This window comes from Capricornis sumatraensis, chromosome 4 (genome assembly GCF_032405125.1).
Source record: "Capricornis sumatraensis isolate serow.1 chromosome 4, serow.2, whole genome shotgun sequence".
Lineage (NCBI taxonomy): Eukaryota > Metazoa > Chordata > Mammalia > Artiodactyla > Bovidae > Capricornis > Capricornis sumatraensis.
Window position 1 is genome coordinate 16,724,307 of NC_091072.1, and position 20,805 is coordinate 16,745,111.

The window sequence follows — 20,805 nt, forward strand, 5'->3', positions numbered from 1 at the left end:
TGGGTCAGGAAGATCCCCTGGAGAAGGAAATGGCAACCCACTCCAGTATTCTTACCTAGGAAATCCCACGGATAGGGAGCCTGATGGGCTGTAGTCCATGGGGTCACAAAAAGAGTCAGACACAACTCAGTGACTAAACAGCAACAACGCATTCCAGTGCCAGCTCTTCTGTTTCAGAGAGATCTTAAGCAAGAAGGCTGACCTTTTTGAGCCCTTTTCTCAACTGCAAAATGGTGATTAGAATAATCACCTCTTCACTCCAGTGTTCTTGCCTGGAGAATCCCATGGACGGAGGGGCCTGGTGGGCTGCTATCTATGGGGTTGCAAAGAGTTGCATATGACTAGGCAACGAACACACACAGTTAGGATATAGTGATGATTCTAATATAATAATGTGTGTGAAGTTTTCGGCACAATACCTGGCTTTCTTGAAGTCTCAAGAACACAAGCTCTTCTCCAGCTATTTGGATCTCTGGGCGTGGACCCCTGTGCTGACTCTGTCTTCTGGCAGGAGGAACACTGGAATGACGATTGGCTACCAGGACCACGGTCCCACTTCCACATCTTTGGAGATGGTTAAAAGCCTCATCCATCTTCCTTGGTGGAGGAGGAGTTACATTCTGTCTACTGCCTGCCCTCTGGGGAAATCACTTTTGCCCCACCAATGCGGCATATGCCATCCAGATTTACAAGGAACATAATTTATGATGTAGAGGGCATCAGCTCCTGGTGTAAATAAGTAATGAGGTTGGCTAGTAAAACAGTCACTGAAGTTGGTGACTCTGGAGAATACGGCTGATGCCGGGGTCACTGCCTGCAGGACCTGCGCAAGTGGATGAGTGGATGGGGGTCCCACACACTCACAGCCCTTCATGCACCCGCCACTCCTGGCTTGTGCAAAATCACAGCAGAAACTGGTGGTCAGAACTAGGTTACAGGGCAGAAGGGAAACTGAAGGTGAAAATGTCCTTCACTTCAGTCGTGTCTGATTCTTTGCGATCCCATGGAGTGTAGCCTGCCAGGCTCCTCTGTCCGTGGGGATTCTCCAGGCAAGAATGCTGGAGTGGGTTGCCATGCCCTCCTCTAGGGGATCTTCCTGACCCAGAGATTGAGCCTGCATCTCTATGTCTCCCACATTGGCAAGTGGATTCCTTACCACTAGCGCCACCCAAGAAGCCCATATGATGTTGTATCACAGCCCTAACCCTGTCTTCACTTTGCTCTGTTGCGTGGGTAAATCTTGTGACTTGAAGATGCAGGAACCAGGCTCGATGGTAGAGCAAGGCATCTTCTGCTCATAACATCTTCTGATCATCTTCTGATCTAACATCTTATGATCATATGATTCAGGATCTAAGGGTCCATCCTAGTGCACTCGGAGTATGCACTGAAGTTAGAGGGCAAAACCCAGTTGCTATGGAAACACGGGGCAGAAAATCTCCCTCAGACTGTTCCACCAGCCTTTGCTGGCCTGCAGGTCAAATCTGTGCTTCCATCACGGAGAAGCCGGTAGAGTTTATCAGGATCTCAGATTTCCTAATCCCATTAGCCACCTGTCCAAGGATTAGCCTTCATTCTCCCATTGCCCCTTGTCCAATATTTACATGCAGTTAGGTTCCACTTGGTTGACTGCTGAGCTGCTATTTGGAAGTGGTGATAAAAAGAACTTATCACATTTGGCGAAGTCATGTTGCAAATTTTCCAACTGTTCAGTTATGCCTCTTATTGGTGCTCAGAGGAATCAGAGGCTCACACCGCACCACCCCACCCCACCCAACCCCAACCCTGTAATGCAACCCTTGACATGAGAGGAAGGAAAGCATTCTGGTCCCTGAACATTTGGGACCCGTTGTAACCAAATGACTTCCAGAGGGTTTGGGCCATCAGAACGACTCTACACATGATTCTAATGTGTCACAAAGAAGCTATTTTTCATGGTCATTTCAGGTTTAGAAGAATTGACTGTTGAACACTTTTGTTTCTTGTCTTCCAGGTGGCAGTCAGGTGAAATCATCAGTCAGACCCATTGCCTAAAAGCTCAGAAAACATAAAAAACTCACCCCCCACCAGGGACTTCCTTGGTGGTCCAATGGTTAAGAAATCTACCTTGCAATGCAGGGGACATAGGTTGTATCACTGGTTGGGGAACAAAGATCCCACATGCCTTGAAGCAACTAAGTCCATGTTGCCCATGAACCACAACGCCATGATGAAAGATCCTAAGACCCGACACAGCCAAATAAATAATTTTTTTTTAATGTACCCCTGCTGAAAGGTGAGCTTTTTAAAGATTCACAAGAACCTATAACCTTCTACTGAACTGCCAAGGGGCAAAGAAGATCAATTTTCACACTTCATGGAGCAGAGCAAAAGGCAAAATAAGCGACTACCTGATAAGTGCCCTTGAAAAATGTTGAAATAAAAGCTAAATGGTGTGAAGACTGCAGCTAATCCCCTTATCAATTCCAAGGTCCCAAATTACTAACGTTCTGGAGAAAGTGGTCCAACAAAAGCCATCCAATCCAGGTGAAGGGAAACAGAGACACAGGGTCTCCAGGCCAGCGTAGTCATCGAGATGGTCTAATTAAAGAAGACAGTTAGGAGGCTGGCGTCTGTCCTGCCATGATTCCCCCACTGATGAAATCCCAAGGAATGGCAGGGAGCCAGCATTGCTCAAGTGACTTCTTGTTTAACTCAGCCATTTAAGTGCTTGTCAAGTGTTAAATTTAAATGTGTTTAAAGATTATTACTAAACCACCCCCTACAACCCATCAGGGGGAAAGTGGGACTATGTACACACACAGCCACACATATAGGTCAAGGGGGAAATAGCTTCAGGGGTATTTAGAGATTTTGCTTTTAGCAAAAGTCATTTTTCTCCCTCCAGTAAGCCTGTGAGCTTTTAATAGCCACTTTCCTTGATTGCTTTCTAGATCATCGTTTGCTGCCAAGTGGCCCAATATGAACACACAGACTGGAGGTCTTGAGGGGGAAGGGGGCTTTGAGAGGCTCTTCAGACCAGAATTCTGAAAGCTTGCCCAGACTGAGTCAACCACGTCACTCACCTAAATCATGTAATAAAATAAAGTCTTGAATATATATATTTTTCATTTTGAATATTTTTCTATTCTGAGTAGTCCAGAGAAGTTTGGAAAAATGCCCTCCTCCAAGTTCCTTATACATTTCTGAAAATACGATGATGATATTGCAATTAAAATAGTTTAGGAATATCATGAGATTACCTAAAGAGTGAATTAGTGAAATAATTCATGATCTTGAGAACTCCAGATACTAATGCGCTCTTTATTTTCTAATTAGTAGTTTGCTTTTGGGAGGGGTAGAAATTATTCAACCTTGGACAGTTTTTTGCTTAGCTGTTAAGTATGTGGTTGAACTAGATTCTGTAATTTGGCACAGGTTTTTTTTTTAAGAGTAGAGAAACTCTGGCGTAATGTTTATTTATTTTTTACAAATATTTATTTATGTATCAAATTTTATTTATTTACCTGGCTGCACCAGGTCTTAGGCACACAAGATCTTCCATCTCTGTTGCCCAGACCAGAGATTAAACCCAGGCTCCCTGCATTGGGAGGGCAGAGTCTCAGCCACTGGACCCCCAGGGAAGTTAAGTCTTTGTTTTAATATAAACCCCAGTCAGTAAGGCGGCAGGGGACAGACCCAAGATCAAAGACACAAGGAAGTGAACACCTTATCTCCTCTCTTAGCTCCTCCCCGAAGCACACTACTTACCTGCTTACTGACCATTGGAGAATTCTATGGACTTGCGCTCATGTATACCGTTTAGCCCACATATTGAAGAAGACAATGGCACCCCACCCCAGTACTCTTGCCTGGAAAATCCCATGGACAGAGGAGCCTGGTGGGCTGCAGTCCCTGGGGTCGCTAAGAGTCAGACACAACTGGGCAACTTCATTTTCACTTTTCAGCTTCATGCATTGGAGAAGGAAATGGCAACCCACTCCAGTGTTCTTGCCTGGAGAATCCCAGGGGCAAGGAAGCCTGGTGGGCTGCCGTCTATGGGGTCACACAGGGTTGGACACAACTGAAACGACTTAGCAGAAGTAGCAGCAGCAGCCCACATATCACTTCCGGCCGCTCCAATCAGCACTCAGGTGTTCAGGTGTGCATCCTATATCCAATAAGCATTTCCTTGATTGACACATGAGAAACACTGGACTGGAAGAAACAAGCTGGAATCAAGATTGCTGGAAGAAATATCAATAACCTCAGATATGCAGATGACACCACCCTTATGGCAGAAAGTGAAGAGGAACTAAAAAGCCTCTTGATGAAAGTGAAAGTGGAGAGTGAAAAAGTTGGCTTAAAGCTCAACATTCAGAAAACTAAGATCATGGCATCTGGTCCCATCACTTCATGACAAATAGATGGGGAAACAGTGGAAACAGTGTCAGACTTTATTTTTTTGGGCTCCAAAATCACTGCAGATGGTGACAGCAGCCATGAAATTAAAAGACTCTTACTCCTTGGAAGAAAAGTTATGACCAACTTAGATAGCATATTCAAAAGCAGAGACATTAGTTTGCCAACAAAGGTCCGTCTAGTCAAGGCTATGGTTTTTCCTGTGGTCATGTACGGATGTGAGAGTTGGACTGTGAAGAAGGCTGAGCGCCGAAGAATTGATGCCTTTGAACTGTGGTGTTGAAGAAGACTCTTGAGAGTCCCTTGGACTGCAAGGAGATCCAACCAGTCCATTCTGAAGGAGATCAGCCCTGGGATTTCTTTGGAAGCAATGATGCTAAAGCTGAAACTCCAGTACTTTGGCCACCTCATGTGAAGAGTTGACTCATTGGAAAAGACTCTGATGCTGGGAGGGATTGGGGGCAGGAGGAGAAGGGGACAACAGAGGACGAGATGGCTGGATGGCATCACGGACTCAATGGACGTGAGTCTGGGTGAACTCTGGGAGTTGGTGATGGACAGAGAGGCCTGGCGTGCTGCGATTCATGGGGTCGCGAAGAGTCGGACACGACTGAGCAACTGAACTGAACTGAACTGATTGACACTATTATGTTCTAACCCTGCTTTGTTTTTTTTTACCAGGACACTGGGGCTAAAGGAAATTCCTGTCCAATGGGTTCGGCTACAGCAACCACTGTGGTGAAATAATAACCACCTTTGAAGAGTGCACTGTTCTTCCTTTTGAAACACTTGCCCATATTAGTTTGCTATAACCACTCACATCATAGAAACAGCTAACAGTTCTGAAAAGGACTTGGGGCTTCGCTGGATGGCTCCATGGTAAAGAATCTGCCTGCCAAGGCAAGAGATACTGGTTCAATCCTCTGGGTTGGGATGATCTCCTGTAGAAGGAAGTGGCACCCCACTCCAGTATTCTTGCCTGGGAAATCCCATGGACAGAGGAGCCTGGCAGGCTGCAGTCCATGTGTGCGTGCTAAGTCACTTCAGTCGTGTCCGACTCTATGCGACCCCAGGGACTGCAGCTCCTCTGTCCATGGGATTCCCCAGGCAAGAATACAGGAGTGGGTTGCCATTTCCTTCTTCAGGGGATCATCCCAACCCAGGGATTGAACCCCCATCTCCTATGTCTCCTGAATTGACAGGTGAGTTCTTTACTACTGGCAGCACCTGGGAAGCCCATTCATGGGGTTGCAGAAGAGTTGGACATGACTTAGCAACTAAAGCAACTGAAAAGGAAGTCAGTAATAGGGTCTGTGTCTTAAATGCTACATTTACTGAATACCTGGCGCTAGAACAGGTATTGAGTTTCCTTCCAAAGTATACTGAAGACAGATCTTACCTTGAGTACAGTTTGGAGGAGGAGCATTACCAAAGCCTTAATAAGAACCTAACATTGCAAACCAAGGGGCCCACTTTTATTGAGCACAGTATATACCGGGTCCTGAGTGAAGCACTTTCCATATATTATTTCTAGTTTCCCCATCAGTTCTTCACAACAAGTTATAAAGGCCACTGGATAGATGAGACAAATTACATTCTAAGAGACTGTGACTTCTCTAATATCACACAGAAGATATCACAATTAAGATTAAAGTTAGGAATATTTCATCCGAAGCTGGTATATCCTCCACTATACCAGCCCACCAGGCTTCTCTATTCATGGGATTCTCTAGGCAAGAATGCTGGAGGGGTTACCATGCCCTCCTTCCGGGATCTTCTTGACCTAGGGATTGAGCCTGAGTCTCTTACGTCTTCTGCACTGGCAAGTGTGCTCTTTACCACTAGCGCCTCCTGGGAAGCCCCAAACTGGTGAAGTCCCAGGCAAACCAGTTTAAGTTGATCACGCTTACTGAAATATGTGAGACTTCATATAATTCTGAACCTAGACAGGACTAATAAATGCAATGTTGAGATGAAAATCTGTAAGGAGATTAATTTACAGTGCAGTTTAAACAAGAACAAAAATAACAGCATCCCACCATTAAAGTATTAAGCATATTTTATATTTATGAAATGTCAAAGAGTTTATATTTTCTTATTCAAAACTGTTCTTTATTTTTCTGAATTCCACTTGTCCTTTTGGGACTTTGGGATTAGACTACTTCTCCTGGCCGACCCCACACTTGTATTCACGTGTGCTGAGTTGCTTCAGTTGTGTCTGACTCTTTGTGACTGCATGGACTATAGCCTGCCAAGCTCCTCCATCCATGGAATTCTCCAGGCAAGAATACTGGAGTGGGTTGCCACGCCCTCCTCCAGGGGATCTTCCCAAACCCAGGGATCAAGCCCAGGCCTCCCACATTGCAGGCAGATTCTTTATTATCTGAGCCACCTGGGAAGCCCACACTTATATAACAAATGGTAAAATAAGTGCTAAGATAAAGTTTGGCAAAGAGAGGGCCTGAATTGATCTCCTCGGGGACTTTCCTGGCTCCTGCACTTCATGGAAATCATCTGGAAACTCCCATTCACTCTGTGAAGGGATGTGGAAAGTAGCTGATGATACTTGTCTGAGGAGCAGGGCACGTGTCCTTATAGTAGGGAAGAAGGTGAGGTGTTATTGCTAGGGAGTGGGTGTTGAATGGCAACTTTATGCAGACCTCAAGGTTATATAACACTTCTAAGAGAAGAAATCAGGAACAGGGCGCCGACCAGTTGAAAGAAAACAAGCTCCTGGGCTGTTTATCAGCAACAGACAGCAGCATGAGGTGAGATAGGCAGGGACCACCATCTTCCAGAGACTGTCATCAACAGACTCACCCAGCTCTCACTTAAAAGAGGCAAGACCCTGCAGCATCTCAACAGACTGAAGATTCAAGACTGTTCTTCATCCCCCACTGAGGACACAAGACCCTCCTAACCCAGACATCAAGACTCATCTTGGGAACAAGAAAGATGGAAGGCTCAACTCTGAAAACTTGAGTTTTCAACTCATCGCTATGAACTAAAGGAAATCGTTTAAAAAAGAAGACACTGAGATACTGTCAATTAACAAAGTTGAGCTCCTCGGCTATCCAGTAGGAAGGGGAGCGTGTAAGGAAGAAGATGCAGTAACAAAGAAATAAGCAAATAGATTAAGGAATGAACATAAAATTTGTTTTGATATTTGCATATCTAAGTAGCAGTGAGAAAACCTGCCTACTTGCTACGGAGCAATTCACTAGAGGATTTGGAAATTACAGAAAAGTATAACAAAATTTTAAGAATTGTATCTCTCAGTGATATTCTGGACAAATGGACAGATAGGGATAAATAGCACTATAATATATAGGTAAGTAAGCTCTATATACAATTCTGTGTCTTAACTTTCACATATTAAGATTATGGAACCACATAAAATGTTCTCTAATAATTATTATTAGTTTCATAGCAGTCAGTCATCTGGAGGGACCGCAATTCATTTAGTTATTTTATTATTGCTGAGCATTCGTTTGTTTACCCCCTCTATTATGAACCATGCTGTAATGAACTTGATGGGGCTTCCCAGGTGGCTGGCTCAGTGGTAAAGAACATGACTGAAGTGATTAAGCAGCAGCAGCAATGAACTTGACAAATAGATCTTTTCCATATATTTAACTGAAATCATTGAATGAGAGGATATGAATTGATTTTAATCTCTTAATGGGTTTGGGCATGTATTTCCTGCAAGGCTGTACCAGTTTCTCTGTCAGCAGTGTACAAATTTCAAGGCATCATTGTTACCAATTCTAAAATCACTTGATGGGAAAAAAGTAGTATCTAATTTTTGTTTTAATTTATACTGTTGGCTGTGATTGAATATTCTGCTTATTAGCAACTTGAAATATGTGAGATCATTTTTCTACATTTTTTGAGTGCTGTCTTTTTTATTTGAACAGCATAATTAAAAAGTGCTTTGATCCTTGTTGCATATATTTTTTATATTTTCTTTCTCAATTTCTGACATGTTCATTTTTATTTCCATGTGGTCAAATCTCATCCATTGCCTTTTGCTAAGAAAAATCTTTGTTCTTAAATAACCTAAATAAATGTTCTTCTATACTTTGCTTTTCACATTTAGCTTTTTAATCTATCTAGAATTTTTTCTTAGTATAATGAAGATTTAGTTTTTTCTAAATATTTAATTAGTTGTGCCAGCAGCTTTTACTTCCTTCCCACCCAGTAATGTGAGATGACTTCTTTATCAGATAATAAACTTATGTGTGGGTTTTCCCAGTGGCTCAGTGGTAAAGAATCCACCTGTCGTACAGGAGATGCCGGTTTGATCCCTGGATTGCGAAGATCCCCGGATTGCGAAGATCCCCTGGAGGAGAGAATGACAACCCACTCCAGTATTCTTGCCTGGGAAATCCCATGGGCAGAGGAGCCTGGTAGGCTACAGCCCATAGGGTCTCAAAGAGTCAGACATGACTGAAGAGGCAACCAAAGCAACTCAGCACTCAGGCAAGCTCGTGTATCTGGAGGCTGTTTCTATGCCCTTTACTTCATTGATCTGTCTAATGATTTCTGTTCTAGCAGGATATTATTCTAATTATTTTAATTTTATAATGTACATCAATACCTTCCATTGCTGTTCCTTTTCAAAAATTTCTTGGGTATTTATGCCACCGTATTATTTTACTTTTTCAAATTTCAGGGGAGAAAACAAGCCTTTAAGCTTTCCATTAAAAAATTCATCTGGGAAAATTTTTAATTGTTTAAACTTACCAGTTAAGAACACGTTTTAACCTCTCCAGTAATTCAATTCTCCTTTTATTTCCATCAATAAAAAAATTAAGATATTTTTATATTTGTTTGTCAGGTCTCACATATATCCCTTGAAAGTTGATTCTGGTTACTTAGTATTTTTGGCAACTATTGTAAGAATGAGAACTTGAAGATACGTATTATTGGCTGTATCTGTTACATAGAACAAATTTTTACAAAGTCCTTAACTTTATATGCCAGACTTTCAGAACTCTTCTTATCAGCATTAAGGGTTTTATGCAAAGTTTTGAGATTCTACTCTGTATTTTCAACATGTTTCTGCTATAATCAGCATTTAATTTTCTTGTTCTCTAATGGATGCAAGGTTTTGCTACTCATTGAATTAATTATAACAGGACTGTTGATGCTAAACTGTGTTAAATATTGAAATTTTAATTTCATATTACTCATACATAATAAAAAGAACAACACTTTTGTATAGCAAACAAGTAAACTAGCATCATTATTTCAAGATTAATAGCTCTCTGATCATTCATTGAATTTCAGGCAGACTGTGTGAAAAAAATAAGCCCCAGTTAAATAGAGCTGCGGTACCAGAAGGGGGAGCTCTCAAGCCCGTGTGAAGTTAGCTGAACCCAAAGGGAAGAAGAAAGACACCTCTTTTTTCCTGGCAAGAACTCAGCCAAGGAAAAGTCACTGACTCTGTTTACTAGAGCCCTGCCAACTGCTTTTTTCTCTCTATAAAACTGTTCTCCTTTCCTTGTCCTGTGGAGCAATCACACTTGGTTGACTGTGCCTGGAGACCCCAAATTGCATTTCTCTGCCGATCCCAAATAAACCCATTTTCACTGGAGAAATATCTAGCAGTCTGTTTATTTCAGGTCACTAATTCTCACAGCAGAGTTTCCTGCAAACAAACTGGACATGCTTCGATATTCTGACGACAAGATACAGAAGAAATAAAAATCTACTAGAAGGAGCTTCACCCTTGTTTTTTTATAAGAGATGATACAGATTACTGTTCAGCCAATATGTTCATTCATTTAACAGATTTCTGTTTTTAACCCTCTGACCTATTTCATCCGTTTCTCTCACGCCCACTCCCTACCTCTGGCAAGGCTGCTGTTATTATTGAAATTTGAATATTCTTCATATTGCCTTTCAATAAATTTATAAATTTGCATGTAAATATATATATATTTGTTGATTTTATAACAATTATCTAGACTTCATGCATTAAGCTTCCTTTCAATTTTTCTAAGAATTTATGGCACAGTTCAATAATAGTGCCAAAGATAATAATGTGAAATTTAGGGCAAATCATGAAAATTTTGAATATGTTTAGTTTCTGATGAATCATATCCATAAGACACATAATTAGACATATTTTTGTGTATTAGGATATAGGCAGTTAGACTGAAAGGTCAATATCAAGGTAAATATCCCTGGAAAGCAGCTTGTGGTCACTCTTTACGGAGCAATCTGGTGAATAGCCCAAAGGCACCATGTTTACAAGGTCATGAATTATTAATGTTCTGGATCTAATTCTAGAAATCTGTTGGAAGTTCAGGTTACCTCTGCCTGGACTAGCGCTCATTGCCTTATGAGGCAGGCTCAGGCTGTATCCCACTGTACATGCATAGATGGAAAAATATACCAGTGGACCTCAGCCAGAGTCTTTTCATGCATCCCCCGTGCATGTTAGATAGCAGAATTAGTTTGGAACACGCCTCTGTGTTCCTAAGAATTTAGGATGTCCCTAAATTCTTCTTTCCAGGGATGTTTACCTTTTGCCTTGATATTGATCTTTTACTCTGCCTATATCCTAATACACAGAAATATGTCTAATTATGTGTCTTAGAGATATAATTCATCAGAAACTAAACATATTCAAAATTTTCATGTTTGCCCTAAATTTCACATTATTATCTTTGGCACTGTTATTGAACTGTGCCAGAAATTCTTGGGCCATAAATTTATTCAACGTGTGCGTGTACTTAGTCGCTCAGTCATGTCCGGCTCTTTGCGACCCCATGGACCGTAGACCACCAGGCTTCTCTGTCTATGGGTTTCTCCAGGAGTGGGTAGCTGTTCCCTTTTCCAGGGGGTCTTCCCGACCCAGAGATCGAACCTGGGTTTCCTGCATTGCAGGCAGATTCTTTACCACTGAGCCTCGAGGGAAGCCCAGTCTACTCAATGCTTTCCTGAATAATTCTTTTACTGTTGTCACTTGTTTGTTGGTTAGTTTGCTTTTGGCCACACACATGGGATCTTAGTTCCCCAAACAGGGATTGAACCTGTGCCCCCTGAAGTGGAAGAGTGGACTCTTAGCCACGGAATATCCAGGGAAGTCCTGCCTAGAATAATCCTTCATTGAGTTAGATATTTTCTACATGTAACTGTCTGGACAGAAAGATGATTAGCTCAGATGCTAGAAACATATGGACATTAGCCCCTCTTTTCATCAGAAGCTTATCAAGGCAGCTTTTGCTGCAATGGAGCTGCATAAAGAAACGTCTTCTAAAGCTCAGTTGATGGCAACAGCTGACACTTTTTCTTCACTCTCAGTTCTGTGCGTTGGTGATGGTTGCTCTGCTGGTTTGGATCAGCTTTATATGCCTGGTCCTTCTCACTCCACAGTAGTGTGAGTGGCTTCTATCCAGGGCACGCTATTACCAGGATAAGGGCTGGAGTGTAGGAAGGCTGTCAGAAACCTTCAGTGTTTCGTAAAGCCTTCCTTATAACTGGTACAGTATCCCTCCCTATACTGTTCTTAGTGAGTCATATTGGCCACGTGGCCAAGCTGACATCCATGGGGCTCAGGAGTATTTTCTTCCTGTAGGGGTGGATAAGCAGAGAGTAAATGTTTGCCAGTGGGGAAATGTTGGGCACTTTCTTCATCAGCTCAGTCTTAGATGGAACAGAGGGGTCTTGGGGGAGGGGGCAACTGGGCCAACAGAGGGGGGAAGTGGGGAGCCTATGGAGACCTGGCACCCCACTGTCCACATTTCCCAGCCCACTGTGCTTTGGGGAATGGATTTGGGATGTCAGTGGAGGGGAGCAGAGCTCACCAGAGTCTACCCTCTTGGTCTTAACTATCGATGGACCTTCTTTCTGCATTCAAAATAAACTCATACACTTCCGGAGGCAGGAACTCCAAAGGGCATCTGATTTGAAATTCAGGATCTTGTACTAGCATCTGCAGCAGGTCCAGATTTGATTTCTCTTGAAAGATTTGATTTCACTTATAAGCGGAAAACAAAACCTATTTACATCCTCTTTTGACCACATACACCCTCCCCCCCCCACACATATATCATATAAAGGTGAAAAGAGAGCAGGATGACAGCAATAAACTGTCCCATTCAAAAAGGTGAAAAACGGGAGAGACACAGCGATCAATGAGCCACAACAATTCTGAACTGCCACTGGGCAAACGTTCCTTACAAAAATGCTTCCTAAGAAGCAACCCCAGGGGACTTACGTGGTGGTCAATGGCCAAGAGTCGGCGCTTCTACTGCAGGGAGCACAGGCTCCATCCTTGGTTGGGGAGCTGAGATCCTGTATGCCACAGCAAGACTTAAAAAAAAAAAAAAAGTCCATCTGTATAAAATCTGCCTGCAATGAAAGAGACCCTGGTTCGATTCCTGGGTCCAGAAGATCCCCTGAAAAAGGGATAGGCTACCCACTCCAGTATTGCTGGGCTTCCCTGGTGGCTCAGATGGTAAAGAATCTGCCTTTAACTCAGGAGACTCAGGTTTGATCCCTGAGTTGGGAAGATCCTCTGGAGAAGGGAATGGCTACCCACTCCACTATTCTTGCCTGGGGAATTCCATAATGGAAAAGACTATGAAAAAGCATATAAGTGTATGTATAGCTGGGTCATTCTGCTGTCCAGCAGAAATTGACACAATGTTGTAAATCAACTATATTTCGACTTTTTTTTTTTTTTTTTAAGAAGCAACCCCAGGTCTCAGAGGCTTACAGCCATTGTATTTCTCCACATTCTGACCTGGTTTGCAGGTCAGTTATATCAACTTTCTACAGGCAACAAGTCTGGTTCAGAACTACCCCACAAGTCTTCTTACTCAAAGTCTCAGAATGAGAGATCAGCTACTACCTAAGGTGTATTTCTTCACTACAGTGCCCAGCAGTCCAAGCAGAAGGATGTAAACATGCATACTGTCACATCTGATTTCGGTGTCGACCATCTGGTGATGTCCACGTGTAGAGTCTTCTCTTGTGTTGTTGGAAGAGGGTGTTTGCTATGACCAGTGTGTTCTCTTGGCAAAACTGTTAGTCTTTGCCCTGCTTCATTTTGTACTCCAAGGCCAAATTTGTCTGTTACCCCAGGAATCCCTTGACTTCCTACTTTTGCATTCCAGTCCCTTATATTGAAAAGGACATCTTTTTTGGGTGTTAGTTCTAAAAAGTCTTGTAGGTCTTCATAGAACCATTCACCATCAGCTTCTTCAGCATTGCTGGTTGGGCATAGACTTGGCTTACTGTGATGTTGAATGATTTGCCTTGGAAATGAACAGAGATCATTTAATGATCTATACAGTCAGCAAAAACAAGACCAGGAGCTGACTGTGGCTCAGATTATAAACTCCTTATTGTGAAATACAGACTTAAATTGAAGAACATAGGGAAAACCACTAGACCATTCAGGTATGACCTAAATCAAATCCCTTATGAGTATACAGTGAAAGTGACAAATGGATTCATGGTGGGCAGGAGGAGAAAGGGACGACAGAAGATGAGATGGTTGGATGGCATCACCAGTTCGATGGACATGAGTTTAAGCAAGCTCCGGGAGTTGGTGATGGACAGGGAGGCCTGGCGTGCTGCCGTCCATGGGGTTGCAAAGAGTCAGACACAACCGAGAGACTGAACTGAACTGTCACATCTGTTCACGCCTTATTAACCATGTCATGTGTTCAAGCCCAACAGGAATATTCTATTCTTCCCATGTCAGGAGAAGGGAGAGAGAATGTTTGCTGAACAAGAATAGAGTCTACCACAGAGGATGAGATATGTTTTAGAGAATATTTCCTCTTCCAAAGGAGCCCAGTGGAAATAATCTTTCCTAATATCAGAAGATCCCTGTGAGTAGCTAAATGTCCTTCATGTAAATTATTCTATAAGCACAACAGTAAGTTATACGTACCTATTGGAAAAACATAAAGGGCAAGTACATAGCAGTACATAAATTTCACTTTGTATAGAGAGCTGAATAACATACAGTTCAACAGAGAATTGGAAATCAGTTTGAATTACCAAGAAAAAAAAATAGCAAAGAGACAGAATGAAACAGATGAATTTCACATAGATCTGGGAAAATCTGATTAGGTAACCCATAATTCTTCCTCTACTTGTTCTGCCTTAATGGAAAAAAGATAATTCCAGGGAATCGGACTGGGTTTATTTGAGGGGCCAGTATTGGAGCGCACAGGAGAATTGGAGCAGAAAAACTCACAGGAAGAATTAATGAAGTTACAGAAAGACACATTCCATGGGTAGGGATGTTATGTGTCTGTCTCAGAAGAGTCTGTCTGGATAAAATCATCACAATATTTCTTAGCAACCAACTACTGGGGTGAGCCTCAGAGTCTTGAGTAGGTTAAAACTATACATTAATCGGAGCTTGTGATAAATCTCTGAGCCCTTAGGACAGAGCAGAGCGTGAAGAGCTAAAACAAGTTCATTTTACTGCCTCTGATAAATGCCAACAGGGACAAGGCTTGCTCGAACATGACCATGTGGATAGGAGAATCTGAGAGTCATATTCATGAGCAGTACAAATTATGGCATCACATCAGTGCGCCACAGAACACAAATGTGCAGCCCTGTGGATACATGGATACTATGAGCATGTTAACACATCAGATTTTGTGTACTTTCTGAGTTTGTCTGTCCTTCATCATTTAAGACCAGTTATGCTGGCTGCGTTTCTGAGTCCAACTCATAGCCACTTAATTAACACTGGTGTTAGTCGCTCAGTTGTGTCTGACTCTTTGTGACTTCATGGACTGTAGCCCATGAGACTCCTCTGTCCATGGGATTCTCCAGGCAAGAATACTGGAGTGGGTAACCACTTCCTTCTCCAAGGGATCTTCCCGACCCAGGGATTGAACCTGGATCTCCTGCATTTCAGGCAGATGCTTTACCATCTGAGCCACCAGGGAAGCTCTTGGATGGGTAAAAATACAATTTCAAATCAAGGGAGAGGTCATAAGGGTAAAGAAATTACACAAGTGGTGAAGTCTTCCTAAGAAATCACTGACAAACATTAAACTATAAAAAATGTCTGTAAAATCTAAGCTGAAGTGGTGGTTGGGACTAAGTAAAGTTTGAATTTATTGTTGAGGAAACTAGATATGGTTATTTGTATATCCTCTTTCTGATTTTACAGAGTCCCAAATTGAACTTCAAAATAACTTAAATTTTTATCTAGGAATAATATTGGTAATGCTTCTGGTATAGAGTGGTCAGAACTTATAGGAATACATCTTCCACAAAAGTGCCTGTAGTAAGAACAGTAAGTTAAGGAAAGCAAAAATGAGAATAGAGAAGTTGCTTGCAACAGATAAGGGCACCAGGCTTGCCTGGTGGTCCAGTGGTTACGAATCTGCCTGCCAGTGCAGAAACACGGGTTTGACTCCTGGTCCAGGAAGATCCCACATGCCGCAGAGAAGCTAAGCCTGTGCAGCACAGGGGCTGAAGCCTGCATATCCCAGAGCCTGCACTCTGCATCAAGAGAAGCCATCGGCATGAGACCATGCACCCCAACTAGAGAAAGTCCTTGTGCAGCGATGAAGACCCAGCCCAGCCATAAATAAATTAATTTTTTTTGAAAGAACACATCTTCCACAAAGGTGCCTATAATAGGGAGGTTATATGCAAGTCAAGGAAAGCAAAAATGAGAGTAAGGAATTTGCTTGCAAAAGATAAAGGCACCATTTGTTTTCTCGTTTAATGTGTTTATTGAACAGTTAATATGTGCAAAGTACTGTACTGTACATATACATACATATGAAGTATATAAGCCAAGGGAAAACCACAACAAGGCAAACATGGACACTCACTCTTCAGGAGTGGAGATAAAACACACATACACTCACACACGTGACTGTGATACAAGGTAGAAAATACAAGCCTTTGGGAAAAATCAATCAGCAATTTAAAGTACAAGACATGAAATCAGGACAATGACATTCTCCCAGCTAAAATGAAACCCAGATGCTGACAGGAAGGTACAATATTAACCTCATATCCTGAAAATGCAGGGAAAAGATTAACTTTTAATAAAAGGTCATCACACATGAGCAAAGGGGAAGAGTATTGCTAGCAATGATGAAATAGGAGAAAATGTACAGTGGGAGGAGAAACGTTGGAAAGTATAGAAAATTAAGTATGTGAATGTTAAATTAATGATTTCTGCATATTGAGTGAAATTAATGAAATTATCAGTGCCTGACACTGCATTAGGGTGCTTAAGATAATTGCAAATGTGATTAGAATGCTGTAAGCTAATAGAATTTCATGGAAGAGAAAAGAAAATCAGACCAAGAATGGATGAAATATTTTCTGCATATATGTATTCAAACACATAGGCACAAATTGATACAAATGAATAAGAATACTCACCTAAGGTGGGTTTAGAAATTAAACTGCTGAGAGATCTTAATAAGTATAGATTAGTTGTTTAATGTGTGAAACCTGGCGTTTATCAGCATAATTGATACACCAATTTACAATCATTTCAAAGAACTCAGAATGCAATATGGCAGATAATCCTGCTTTTCTCAGTGTCAGGCCCATTTAGGTGACTTCTATAAGGAGATTACCAGTTACATAAATAAGGGAAAAGCGAAAAAAAAAAAAAGTATTTTATAGTATTCTGCTTAGCTTTTAGCTATGGTCTCACACGATATTTCCTTTCTATCCCATTCCATTAGAAAGATATGGATGAAGTTCATGCATTCAGCAGCCTAATTAGGTAATCAAAGGCAACTTAAATTTTTTTATCATCTTAGAAGAAATAGTTCAGTGTTGTGATTATTTATTTTAATTCTTTCTTGCTAAAAAAAATTTAACTCTTAAGATAGTTTTTTGCCTATCTTTAGATATAACGTACTTCAGTTCAGCTCAGTCCAGTCTCTCAGTCGTGTCTGACTCTTTGCAACCCCATGGACTGCAGCATGCCCGACTTCCCTGTCCATCACCAACTCCTGGAGCTTGCTGAGTAGATGATCCCAACCGTCTCATCCTCTATCGTCCCCTTCTCCTCCCACCTTCAATCATTCCCAGCATCAGGGTCCTTTCTAATGAGTCAGTTCTTTGCATCAGGTGGCCAAAGTATTGGAGCTTCAGCTTCAGCATCAGTCCTTCCAATGAATATTCAGGACTGATTTCCTTTAGGATAGACTGGTTGGATCTTCTTGCAGTCTAAGAGACCCTCAAGAGTCTCCTCCAAAATCACAGTGCTGGATAACATGTTCATCTGGCTTATCTGGCTGCATATCAAAATATTGTTTTTATCTTTTAAATTTTTATTGGAATACAGTTGTTTTATAATGTTGTTTTAAAACAAGTATATTAATGCATATATATAGAATCTAGAAAATACTATTTTTAATATATAGCCTCCATTGTTCTTGTATTACATGCAATTATTCTTCTACTTATAATTCTCTCTCCTAGGAATTGTTTTGAATTGCGTATTTTTAAATAGAGATTGAGTTTGGAGAGAATTATTGATTTTTTGTACTACTAAAATCTGCTAATTTTAGAGTTTATTTTCATCTATAAATATAGCTTGCATAGTTTCTGGTTTTCAACATTTTATTTTTGGCCCAGAATTGAACACATTCTGTAAGCATTTCATGGATACTTGAAAAAAGAAGGTGAGTTTTTCTTTGTGTATAGCTATAGAAACAAAGTTTATTATAATACCAATCTTCTGCTCTTGTTTCTTATTTATATTTGCTGTTTAAACATTAGAGATATAGGGTTAGGCTATTTCTTCCCATAAATCCTGCCCCCTCCCCCACCCCCACACCACCCCAGCATTCTGTCATGGTTGGTTATGTCAACTGGAAGTCGAGCTGCCTTTCCGAAGTCCTGCTTCCAGACTCACTAGTTGTGTCATCTTAATCAAATAAGTTAATGTTTCTAAATCATACAATCATTTATAAAATGAAAATAATAATCCTCTATTTCATAAGACCAGCCTCAGAGTAAAAGATATAATGGAGATACAGTGTCTGGCACATAATATAGTCAATAAACATTAGTTTTATTATTACTGGTATTGTCATCATGCTTAGTTCATTTCTAACACCTTTTTAATTTCTTAATTTTCTTTTCTGCTTTATTGACAGGCACTTGCAGAGAGATGGAATGGTTGATCTTTGATCAAACTGCACAGAAGGCTTTCTCTAGAAAGCACAACAGAATGAGGGCCAGGAATTCCAAAGCATCCATTTTGCAGCCAAGCTACCAAACCAAAACATCCAGAGAAGGATCCTCTGTCCTGTTGCATTAAAGTCATCTGAAGAACTTTTAAAAATAATTATTGCCCCAGTATTTTTCGAATTGTTTGATAAACTTTTGGAGGAAAGAATTTTAAGCAGCAGAAACAGCGATAGGGGTGGTCCACAGAGAGAAGGCAGGTCTGGGTGAGACTTGGGAGTGGCCTAAACCTATCCATGGCTTCCCAGGTGGCTCAGTGGTGAAAGAATCCACCTGCCAGTGCAAGGAGATATAGGCGACTCAGGTTTGATCCCTGTATAAGGAAGACCCTTTGGAGGAGAAAATGGCAACCCACTCCAGTATTCTTGCCTGGGAAACCCCATGGACAGAGGAGACTGGTGGGTTACAGTCCATGTGGTTGCAACGAGCTGGACATGACTGAGCACAGCACACGTACGCAAACCTAATCACAGCCAGCAAAGAGCATTGCTGTGCTGGTGAGCATCCAGATAAAACAGATAGAAACCAGGCCTTCCAGTTGACTCATCAGAGCAGAAAAGACAGGGAAGGACCATGTCACCTACCAGTTGGCGCTGGCCATCTACCTCTACAAGGATTAAACTGTGAGCTGCTGCAGCTGCTGACCTTCAACAACACCTGAAAGGAATTCAGGGTGAGGATCAAGAATGAGGCCCTCTGTGCTCTGGGAAAAACTGGCAGAATAGGTCTTCGGATGGTTAGGTATTTTCAAGAGCTGATTTTTACGAGCCCAAATCTTATATATTTTCATATCTAGAAAAGTACTAAAGTCCTTCATGGTGACTTCTGCTCCTTCTGACTAGCAGTGACCTTCATGAGATTAGCAGAAATCTGCAAACATCTGTGCTTGATTGCATGTACTCCCGCTTCAGGAAAATCACTTATGTCCTGACCATCCCCCTACCTCTTCGGAGCAGTATCTCAGACCTAACTGAGATACTCCAGGCCTATAGTCCTCATTTTGCTCCCCAAAAACTTAACTCACAACCTTCATGTTGTGCTTTTTTTTTTTTTCAATTGTCAACCGGTAGAGAAAAATAGACAAAAACTGTAATGACCTTAAGTCAGACATGGATGGCATGGCACATTTTTTTCTGTTCCAGCTGAGCCCACACTTTAGTTGGAGAGATCCATGTACCCCAAAGTCGCTACATTACCTGTATGATGGGGCTCTAGAACCATCAAGATGAGACAATCACTTTAAGAAGAGGATGACTCGGTGAAACCTCACAGAGAGCTGGTGTTTCAACTCTAAAGGCTAAGTGAAGCCTTCCCACTCCCCACTCCCAACAGCAAAATAAAAAAATAAAGAAAACAGACACAGGTACAGGAAAACCAGACAAAATCTGGAATGGACTAAAGTCAGCAAAGAATTTTATTTATGTATTTGTTTATTTTTTCTCTTTCAGCTGGTCTATGAAGCATGGGGGAATCTTAGTTTGCTAGCCAGGAATCTAACCTGCACCCTCTGTATTGTAAGCATGGAGGCTTAACCACTGGACCATCGGGGACATCCTAAATATCTTAATTTTAAATGAATGAAGATTTGATAGGTTAGTAAATAGGTTCAAAATACGCATTCCAGCTACTTAAACTTGAGTCAGTTTACTTAACGTATGTGCCTGGATTTCCTGGTTTATTAACTAGGCATAATCTGACACCTACCAACAGGGGGAGAAGGCCAGAGTTCAGGGACATCAAGTATTTAGTCCATAGTGAGCGTTCAAGGGCCAATTTTCAGGTGGGGCTAGTGGTAGACAATCTGCGTGCTGATGCGGGAGACGCGGTTTCAATCCCTGGATGGGTAAGATCCCCTAGAAAAGGAAATGGTCATAACCCACTCCAGTATTCTTGCCAGGGGAATCCCATGGGCGGAGGAGCCTGGCGAGCTACAGTCCACAGGGTCACAAACAGTCCGACACGACTGAGCACACAGCTCACAAGCAAGAAAAGTTTTTCTGTTTTATTATTTTTGTTGTGTTTTTTGTTTATTGTTGATTTACCATTAATATCTTTCAAGTAGATTAGAGAATATGAAATTAGCAACCTCTTAAATGAAAATATACAGTGATTGAGTGAAAAGGACACCAGCTATTGCTGGTGGGCATGTAACTATTTCAGGAAAAAAAAAAACAAACAAAT

The 20,805-nt window shown here is 41.6% G+C and overlaps 1 non-coding gene across 1 annotated transcript; it reads right to left on the minus strand.

Moving 5' to 3' along the window:
* Window positions 1–15,263: 15,263 nt before the first annotated feature.
* Window positions 15,264–15,335, minus strand: TRNAF-GAA (transfer RNA phenylalanine (anticodon GAA)). The gene has a single exon. It is a non-coding gene; the product is annotated as a tRNA-Phe (tRNA).
* Between the last annotated feature and the right edge of the window lie 5,470 nt (window positions 15,336–20,805).